We start from the raw sequence: 11,324 nt of genomic DNA on the forward strand, positions 1-11,324 counted from the left end.
ATATTTTAGAAAGTCATTTTTAGCTATTATTTGTACCAACCCAGACCAACTATAAAAACAGCTTTCGGTATTTATGAAATAGTTAAGCAAATCTGATTTTGTCATCACAGGACAAAAATTTAAGCAGGTGATCTAGATCAGTTTATGACTCAGTTTCTCCATTTGACTATACTCTATAATGCTATGGTGAAAATTAGCCCCTATGTGAATGTAGTCAAGCTCTTCGTAGCTATCTTATCACTGTACATGAACTTAATACATTCCTGAAAGATATTTATAAAGTAAACTTTCAAAATCCTCCAACTTAGAGTGTATGAGTGCCAGTTTCTTCATATCCTTGCCAAATTGGAATATCAACAATTTAAAAATCTTGCCAATCTGATAGGCAAAAAAAAATGCTATCCCACTGTTGCATAATTTGCTTTCATTAAAAATGTTTAATAACATTCTACATCTATTTCTAAAAGTAATAATTACTCATTGTAGAAAAGATGGAAAACACCAAAATATGTAAAGAATGCTTTTTAAATTTACACTTCTAGCATCCCAATTACTGTTTAAAATTCTAAAATTCCATTTACCAGTTTTTTCTTAAGCATGTTTTTTTTTTTCCCAAAATTGGAACCATTTCCAATAGATAGTATTATGGTTTTCTTTTTTAATTTAACATGAAACATGAATTCTCCTGAAATTTTCTTAAAGTTCTTTAAAGACATAATATTCGGGAATGTGTAATACTCTAGCATTTAAGTGTCATGTAATTTATTTAATCATTATTACCCCATTGTTTGTGGAACATTTGGGATGGTCCCCCAATTTTTCCAGTACTATTAATGGTGCATTACAAACATCCTTTAAAATAAATTTGCATCTCTTTATAATTATTAGAACTTGCTAAATCAAACTATATATTTTAAGATTAATTGACTCATCACCAAATATTCTTCCTCTGATTTTAAAAGAAATTGAAAATAATTTATAGTTATAATTCTATTGATAAGAAGACCACCAATAAAAAAACAAATTGATGCACTGGTGCTATAAAATCACAAAAGTAATTTCATTTTATCTTTTGTAGAAGAATTGGAAAACTTCAGTGTTGTGGGATATGTCATTTTTTTCTTTACATCTCCTGAGTTTCCAGTGTTAATTGAACAGTTTCTCTCAGTGCCAATGTTGTACAAATACTTTCTTAAGCTGTCTTGAGGGCTGGGGAGATAGCTCAGTTGGTAGAGTACTTGCCTTGCATACCCAAGACCCTGGGTTCAATCCCCAGCACTGCAAAAAAAAAAAAAAAAGTTGTCTTGAAAATTTTTAATGTTTTAATGTTTAAATTTTTTAAAAATTACATCTTAGAACTACTTCCATTTAGAAATTGCTTTTGAATATGACAAGGGAGTGATCCACAATTTTTTTCTTCCAGATGGATACCTAAGTGTGCGAAAGTACATTATTTTTAAATCATAATTCATCCCATTGATTTACCATGTATAAGCAATTATCTATGTATTCTCTACACTCTTCTACTTACCTACTTATTTATATAACAAAGGTAATTTTAAGTGAAAATTAAAAATTCTTAAACAAAAGCAACCAACCTAAAATAAATCATGTTTGATTCAGGGTCAAGTGAGATGCATTTCTTTTGTTCAGGATTTGCGTTAGGGAAATTTTTATAGGGTTACAATATTTTAACATTCTACTGGGGCTCGGTTCAAGGGCACATGCTTGTAATCCCAGTGGCTCAGGAGGCTGAGGTAGGAGGATCACAAGATCAAAGCCAGCCTCAGCAACTTAGCAAGGTCCTAAGAAACTCAGCGAGACCCTATCCCTTAATAAAAATATATATAAAGGCTAGGGATGTGGCTCAGTGTTTAATTACTCTATGTCCAATCCCTGGTACATAACAAACAAACAAACACAAAAACAGTTTACTGGGGAAAAAGTGGGAGGAGAGAGAGCAGAATTAAACACCTTCAGCTTCAATTACAGCCTCTTACCCCTGCCCCATACTCTACCATATTTTGCAGCATTGTGGAGAAACTACTGCTTTCTTTGGAAGTAAACAAGCTGACCTGGGATTGAAAGAAAGACTTAAACACAGAAACACAAGAAAAGCACTGAGACAAAATATACCTGTAAAGTAACAAAAAAGAAATAGGTGAGAGGTAATAAAAATATCCGGAACAGGAATTTAGGTAATGCAGATAAAAATTATTTCCTGATAAAAGTTCTCTAATAGTGAATTTTGATAGAGCCTTTATCTGCTATGGTGATCCAATGAGTAAACTTCTGAAATTGGAAATAAATAGTACCCATGCAATGATCATGTCAACTACACTCATCTGAGATGACAATCCTTGCCCTTTCCATTGGCAACTGTGGTTTCTGATGAGTAGTCAGGGGTAGAGACCTATCTGGGAAGGATTATGTTACATTTAGGTACATACAATGGGCTGGGTATAATCTAGGGATTAAAATAAAAAACCAATGGCAACAAGTTGACCTGGAGCTCCCTGGAGCCTATGTTAGAAGGCCTGCAGGGAAACCACCATGGTGATGAGGTAGAATCAACTCAATATATATTATAATTTTCCTATAAGTGAAGGGGAGGAAAACAAGCATTTCAAAACCCAGTGCTGGGCTGGGGCTGTAGCTCAGTGGTAGAGTACTAGCCTAGCATGTGTGAGGCCCTGGGTTCCAGCCTCAGCACCACATAAAGATAAACAGAAAAAATAAAGATGTGATGTCCATCTACAGCTAAAAAATATCTTTTTTTTAAAAAAAAAGTGTTTTCCTGTAGAAAACAAAAATACATCATCAGAAAAGTGAAAAGTCAAGGTGTCTTCATTTGAGGTCACAGAATTTATGAAATGAAAGACTGGAAAAGTTCAGAAGATGAGAAGTATTTTAACCACTGACTAGGGAATAGAGCTATATCCTGTCTGAGCCAGTCATGCTGTGTTTTATAAATAAATATCTATGACACACATTGCAAAACATAGGTTAAGAAACCTTGTGACAGAGGGAAGATCATCACATGTACAAGTGTATCAAGGTACTTGGTCAGGACACCAAGCAGAGCGTGACTTGAGCACTTGGAACTTTGTGTCCCTGGGCCCACTATTCTGTTGTTTACAGATTTGACAGAAGCAACTGTTTTCCTTTCTATACATGCAAACAACAACAACAACAATTGCAATTGCCTTTGAAATTTAAAGTACCTAAAACATGAACTTCTCAAAAACAATTTTAGAGCTGTAAAGGGCTTTAAAGGTCATGTAACAGTTCAGTCATCTCTTTATTTACAAATGAGGAAACTGGGGCTGCAAGAGGTTAAGTAATTCATGCATGGCTATGAACCTAGTTATTTCAGAACTGGGGACTGGAACATAGATTTCCTGACTCTTTGGTTAAATGTTCCTTCTACTTTACCACATTGCCTACCTCATAGCAATTTCCCAGAGGGTTTACATTTTAACTGTAAGCAGAATTACTATAACCACATTTGTTAACATACCCTGGTTTGTTTGAATAAAATACCATCAGGAATACCTAAGGAAAGCAGGAAAATATGATCTGTTCAATTTATGTGAAATGTGTTTGAGGAAACGAGTGGAATTTTTGAAGGGAAAGATGATTTCTTGTCCTTTACACAATTTGTAAAGGAAAAATACCCAAACTTTTCCAGTTTCTTTGTCTATTATCTCAATGTACTTAATCTATTCATTTATAAAAGTTTACTACAGGTTGTAACTTCTTCATACACAATGGATTAATTCATGAGGTCAATATTGAGTTTTCCCCATCAGCCATTACTTTTCTTATTTCCCATCTGCCACTTTTATGTCATTCTTAATATTTAACAGTGTTAGCAAATATTTCAGGCCCATATACTTAATATCAGAAAGGAACTTCTCAATGTTGCAGAAAATATGACACTTCTCAAAAAGTTAAACAGTGTTACCATATAACCCAATAATTCCACTTCCAAATATTTACCCAAAATGCTGAAAACTGGTACTTAAAAATACATACACACATTTTCACAGCAGTGCTATCCACAAGAGCCAAAAGGTGGAAATAGTCCAATGTCTATCACCAAATAACTGGACAAATTTTTATATCTGTACAATGGAAATTTTTTCATTCATTAAAAGAAATGTAGTAGCCAGGCATGGTGGTACACACCTATAATTCCGGCAACTTGAGAGGCTGAGCCAAGAGGATGGCAAGTTCAAAGCCAGCCTCAGCAACTTAGTGAGTCCCTAAGCAACTCCATGAGACCATGCCTCTAAATAAAGTACAAAAGTGTCTGGGGATGTGGTTCAGTAGTTAAGTGCCCCTGGGTACAATCTCCGGTACAAAAAATAAATAAACAAATTAAAAGGAATGAAGTACTGATAAATGCTACAGCATGAATAAATCTTGAAAGTAGTATGCTAAGTAACAGAAAGAAGACACAGAAAATGGCATTGTGTGATTCCATTTAGATGAAATATCCAAAATAAATTTATAGTGGCATAAAGTAAAATAGTAGATACCAGAGCTAAGGCAAAGGGAAACATTGTTTAGTAGGTAAGAAGTTCTACTTTGGAAACTTGGGAAGAGTTTATGACTACATAGAGGTGGTGGTTTCACAACATTGTGTGTACTAAATGTCACTAAGTTGTTTAAATTGCATTATTCAAATTTCACCTAAATAAATTATTATTTTAAATAGTAGGGGTTGGGGTTGTGGCTCAGTGGTAGAGTATGTCCCTAGAATGTGTGAGGCACTGGGTTCCATCCTCAGTATCACATAAAAATAAATAAATGAAATAAAGGTATTGAGTCTATATACACCAAAAAAATTTAAAAATAATCTGCATTGAAAGCATTTAAAAGCAAAAGATTGCAAAATGTATCTTTTTAAAAGTTCATGAAATGAAGCATATGAGAAGACACTACTGGTAGTAATATCTCAGAAAACAAAATGGAGTCAGTTAACTAAGCGCCCTTAGGGTAAAATTTGTGTTCAATGAGTTATGGGATGATTATCTTGCTCATTTACCTTGGCTTATTTTCTTTTTTTTTTATTTTATTCTTTTTAGTTATTCATGACAGTAGAATGTATTTTGACATATCATATGTACATGGAGTATAACTTCCCATTCTTGTGGTTGTACAGGATGTGGAGTTTCACTGGTCGTGTATTCACATATGAAAATGGGAAAGTTATGTCCAATTCATTCTACTGTCTTTCCTATTACCCTCCACCCTCCCTTCCCTTCATTCCCCTTTGTCTAATTCAACAACTATTCTCTCTCCTCTTATTGTGTGTTAGCATCTGCATATCAAAGAGAACATCTATCCTTTGTTTTTGGGGGGATTGGCTTCTTTCACTTAGCACATCATCTCCAGTTCCACCCATTTATCAGCTGTTTTCTAAGAACGAATGTTTTCTGTATCTGCTTTGGACCCTAAGTTGTACAATATACTAACTTCATTTGCTTTACTATAGTACTTTCGTTTTTATCTAGCATCATGGGTTTTTCTGCAGCTCTCAAATAGACAAGAACTAGGAATGAAATTTTAATTTCTTTTTTGGTACCTGGGATTGAACCCAGGGGTACTTAGCCACTGGGTCACATCCCCAACCCCTTTTGTGTTTTACTTTGACACAGGATCTTGCTAAGTTGCTTAGTGTCTTGCTAAGTTGCTGAGGCTGTCTTTGAACTTGTGATCCTCCTGCCTCAACTTCCAGAGCCACTAGTTATATATGCATGTTCTACCATGCCTGGCTGAAATTTCAATTTTTTAAAAAAAATTCAGTACTATGTAATGTGATATAACAAGTATAATCATTTTATGATCTAACCAGAATTGCATAATTTTGAACAGGCTAAGCAGGAAAATGTTTTCTGCAGGATTGGAGGTATAGATCAGTGACAGAGCATATGTTTAGCATGCTCAAGGTCCTGGGTTCAATCCACAGTACCAAAACCATTTTTTTTCTGCTAAATTTCCAGAAATTTTAAATCTTCACTCCAAATTTATTCACCAGCTTTTCGGTCATTCAGCAAATATTTATTTAACTCTGAGTCCATGGCAGGGAATTGAGTACACAGATATAGTGCTGTGCTGTACAGACTTAGTCACCGTACTTAGGAAACTTATATGTTGAAGTAGAAGACAAATTAAGTTAATTCCAGAATGTGATGTGTCGTGGACAACATAAAATGTGAACATGAGATCAAAAGTGTGATTTGTGTAGTGGTGTACTATAGATAGGGTGATTTGAACAGTCCTTGCTGGGAAGGTGATATTTCAGTTGAGATATTCACATGATTAAAGGGACCCAGTCATGCCCAGGTCATAGGGGAAAGTGGTCCAGGCAGAAGGGTCATCTAGTGTAAAAGCCTTAAGGCTAGCATGGACTTGGTCTTTGTTCATCTCAATGGATCATAGAGAACCAAGGTTGGGAATGGAAAGAAGTCAGAGAAGTGAAAAGGGGCTGTCATTTCAAGGTACTATAGTCCAAGGTAAGAGGTCTGATTTTACTTAAGTACATCTATGCTCTGAAGTGTCTTTCCACACCAGCCATAAACTGCACTAGTAGTAGCTAGAAAAAGGTTGGTGGAACACACACACACACACACACACACACATATGCACACACACATACACCACTATTAAAAGGGGATATGCCACCAGACACAGTGGTTTATGCTATAATTCCAGCAACTTGGGAGTCTGAGACAGGAGAATCATAAGTTGGAGGCCAGCCTGGGTAACTTAATAAGACTGTCTCAAAATCAGAATAAGAAAGAGTTAGGGGTGTAGCTCAGTGGCAGAGTGCCCCTGGGTTCAGTCCCCAGTACCACAAAAAAGGGGGATATGCTAAGATATAGATGTTCCTCTGGTTATAATAAATTAATTTTATCAACTTGAAATAGTGTTTTCCTTTTCTCTAGTATGGGGTTGTTCAATCTTGGCACTATTGACATTCAGGCTGGATAAACATTTGGGGACTTGCCCTGTGCATTGTAGTATATTTTACAGCATCACACATGCTAGTACTATCCCTCTCCCTAGGTTGCAGAGATATCCAGATGTTGCCAAATGTCTTCTGGAGGGGACAAAATTGATCCTGGTTGACAATGCTATTCTAGTGAGAGGCAAGGAAGTACAAAAGTTGCCATAGAGAAGGTAGAATTTGAAGAAATGACATTTTCTTTTTAATTTCACATTTCCCACCTCCAGGCTCATTCCAAAGCATCTCTTGATTCTCCTGCCTCTGGAACACATATACTGATGCCAAGTAAATATTCAGTAAATTCGTACAGTGTAGACTGCCAATTTATACACATGAGCCAGAATTTTTCCTCAATAACAGGGCAGTGGGTGGAGGATACAACTGGATTAGAATAGTCTGGGCAGATGCCTTAACTTTGTAATTCATTATATTTATACAGAGCCTTAGAGAGACTAAACTTTCTATATATTCCCAGAATACCAAAAGAATTATTCATTTTAGATATTCTGACAAAGTTTTCTGAAAATACATCTTTTATTTACTGACTTTATTATTAATGGTGGAGTTTTATTTCCATATGCGGCATCTCTTAGCAGAGTAGAATATCAGAAGCTCTATAGTAGGGTTTCTCAATTGGGGAACCATTGACATTTTAGGCCAGAGAACTCTTCGTTTGGGGGATCTATTCACTATATTATAGGATATTGAGCAGCATCCCTATTCTCTATCTACTGAATTTCAAAAGTGCCAGGCCCCTCAAATTATACAATAAATATCCAGGAATCCATATTAATGTAAGTAAATGATAAATATATAAATAAGTATGAGAGAAGAGACATATTTCACATGCACAAAATTTCTAAATGATTTATGTTGATACACTCTCCTTGAGGAAATAGAGAATAACTTCTCTCCCTTTAAGTGAGGGCTCCACAAAATGATGTGCTTCCAAATAGTACAGTATGGAATAGGGGGGAAGTAACTTAAAAATAGAGAAATCTCACAAACACTATCTTGGACAGGTAGCTAAGGTTAATATAAGCAGGAATATCAGGCTGATAGCCCTAGATGTAAGAATGGCAATTCATTTCTATGGTCTTTCCCCTAAAATTCCACAATCCCAGTCTAGTCATGAGAATGACACTAGATAAATTGAGAAACATTCTACAAAATACCTAATCAGTACTTCCCAATACTGTCAAGATAATCAAAAACAAGGAGAGTCTGAGAAACTATTACAGCCAAGAGCAGTCTAAGGAAACATGAGAAATACATTTAATTTGGTTCCCTGGATGGAGTCCTGAAACAGAAAAAGAACATGTGGTACCAACTAAGTATATCTGAATAAAGTTAAAACTTCGGTTAATAACAATTTGTTGATATCCATTCCTGCCAAAACAATATATCACTTTAATATAAGTTATTAATGTGGGAAAACAGTGGAGGCATTCTGAAGTGTTTGTAGTCAGTTTGCAACATTTTTGTAAATCTAAAACTATTGTAACAAATAGTTTATTTTTAAAAATGTCTTCAGATATTTCCAAATAGCCCCTAGAGGGCAAAGTCTCCTTCAATTGTGCATCACTGTTCTAGGTGGATCTATCTATCCATTTACCTTTTTGTTATAGCACTCTCCACCCTTGGCAATACTTCACTAATTCCAGGTTCTCCGTGTTGTCAGAAACTCTTGATGTTTAAGAATTCTTACAACTGTAAAATCTCTTGTGCTTCCACCCATCCTTCCGGAACTTTCCTCCTCTTTATTACCAATTGGAATGGGGGTCCAAAATCATTTCCCTCATGTGTAACACTATCTATAAGAAATCGAGTCTGTAAATTTTTCAACTTCCAGGCATGAGGTAACAGTTCAGTGTTCTCTTTTTCAATTTGAAAATTTGCACACTGAGATGATTGATTATAAAGGACTACTTGGATTTCATCACTGTTGCAATAACTGTGCAAAGACTGTTGATGTGATACTGTCTTTCTATGAAGGCTGCTTTGCCCTGGAAAGATATTCCACTGATTTATGGAACAGAAGGCTTCAAAGGCAGATATGAAATAGAATTATTTAAGGTAAAGAGGTCTGCCAAACTCAAAATCATCCTGCAGTTTCTATAGCATTTTGTGCTGAAAAACCATCTCCACTAGTAGTTGTTAAGCTGAGAGTGCTGATTTCTTTTCTTCTAGGTCTAAGTATGAAGTAAGAAAATAGCTTGACTCAATATTGAATTAAACCTGAAAAAGTGAAATATAGCAATAAGAAAAACAAGTAGAGTCGCTATCTCTTTCATGGCTTCTTCTTTCTGAAGTGAAGGTTTCTTTTATATCAGTTTCCTTCTGAAATGCTCTTCCTGTTTCCACCCAGCTCTAATAGGAACATAGCCTATGTTTTACTACATGTGTGCTAGGGTGTCTTGGCTGAGCTGTAGCTAGTACTAGAACTTTGTCTGAGAAGAATTAGGTGACACTTTCCTCTATTCCTTCCTTTACTCATCTGCATAAATCTGTATGCATGAAGATTTTGAGGTCTAAGCAGAAGACTGATAACTGCCCCCCACTCTGACACTGCAGGCACACAGAACAAGGAAAAGAAAGTTGGAAAATACAGATGAAGGTAGAGCATTGGTGTTCTGGCTGACCCTTTGGATTTGTGGGGAAGGGTATGTAGCTAAAACTGAGAGAACTGTTTTCATGAAGGGCTATCTGTCTATTGTGGGCTCAAATAATGCTCTTCATGGTTAAAATGACAAAATTATCATAGAGTTGGATGAGAGACCCAGATCCTAATAGCTCAGGAGCTAAAAACTGGGATATTTAGAAGCCTTGACACAGACAATCTTGTGGATTTTTTTTCCTTTACTGGAGATGGAATCCAAGGCCTCACATATGCTAAGCATGTGTTCTCTTCCTCAAGCTCCATCCCTAGTCCTTTTTATTTTGAGAGATCATCTTGCTAAGTTGCCCAGGTTGACCTCTAACTTGTGATCCTCCTACCTCAACCTTTTGAGCATCTGGCATTAGAGGCCTGTGCCACCTGCTAGGCCAGACAATAATGTTTACACAAAGGGCATCGGAAGCAGAGGCAGTGAGGACTAATAGGCTAGAGTGTAAGAAAGTGAGTTAGCTCCTTACAAGCACTGATGTGGTAAATCACTCTGATGAGGATGACCAGAAATAACTGGAGACTCTTTGTAAGGGGGTTAATTTCCTTTGTGAACAGGTGGGAACCTGCAGCTGATGAAATTCGGATACTAGTGTTCATGTAATCTCATTTAAACAGCTGGAAAAATCTGGGATAATTGAGTTATGTATTTCTTCTTTTCTAGGCCTCAATTCTACTAAGAACTTAGTCTTCATAAATCTGGCTCAATCTTAGAAGAATACTGCTCCACACCAGAGCCCTTGTTTTCCTTCAAGTTCTTAAGGAACCCTGTTGTTTCCTTTAAGATTCATACACATTATCTTGTCTAACATCATAGTAACTGGCTATAGCTCTGATTCTCTGTAAATTCCCTAGAATTAGTCTTCCTCAGATAGTCTCCTAAGTCAAAAAGGACACTCCTCCCTCAGAAAAGTCATCTAACATTATCCCCCTTGGTAAGCTGTAAATATCCTTTTGTAAACATTTCCCACAGGGAAACACTTTGCATCTTTTAATGACTTGCATTTCTTCTTATGAAAGTCTATCTCTTCAGACCATTACTTTGCTAAAAATTCTGACTTTTGCAACTTAGGCAAAACTACTATTATTATTTTGTCCCTTGTCTCATTTTCTTGGAACTGTTTGGTCAATATGGAAAATAAGCATTCGCAATTTTTGCATTGTGACAAGTACAGAAAAATATCAGTGACTACCAATACTTTCACAATATATTATCAACTAATAAATTATTTAGGAACACAAATTTTGAACTCTAACCACATGTCCTGTTGCCTGAGAATTTAAAGATTCATATGAGACATGTACAACCAGAGAAATGAAAAATTGTAATCCATTTGTGTGCAATGAATCAAAGTGCATTCTGCTGTTATGTATAACTGAATAGAATGGACAATAAAAGAAAAGATTCATGTAAGAACCACTTAATATTCCATAATAATATAGTTAGTTATAATGTTGATGCTGGTATCCTGATCATTCACCTCTATCACTAAGAAGTTGAAAAAAGATTGTTAATTAGGTTCATTTTAATCAACGGCAGCCAGGGCTGATAACCCACCAAGGAACTTGCAAATTGATCTTTGGACTAAACTTCCAACTTGTTTTACAATTAACATGTAATTCATATAAAATCCAAGTGTT

This window comes from Sciurus carolinensis, chromosome X (genome assembly GCF_902686445.1).
Source record: "Sciurus carolinensis chromosome X, mSciCar1.2, whole genome shotgun sequence".
In the NCBI taxonomy this organism is placed as follows: domain Eukaryota; kingdom Metazoa; phylum Chordata; class Mammalia; order Rodentia; family Sciuridae; genus Sciurus; species Sciurus carolinensis.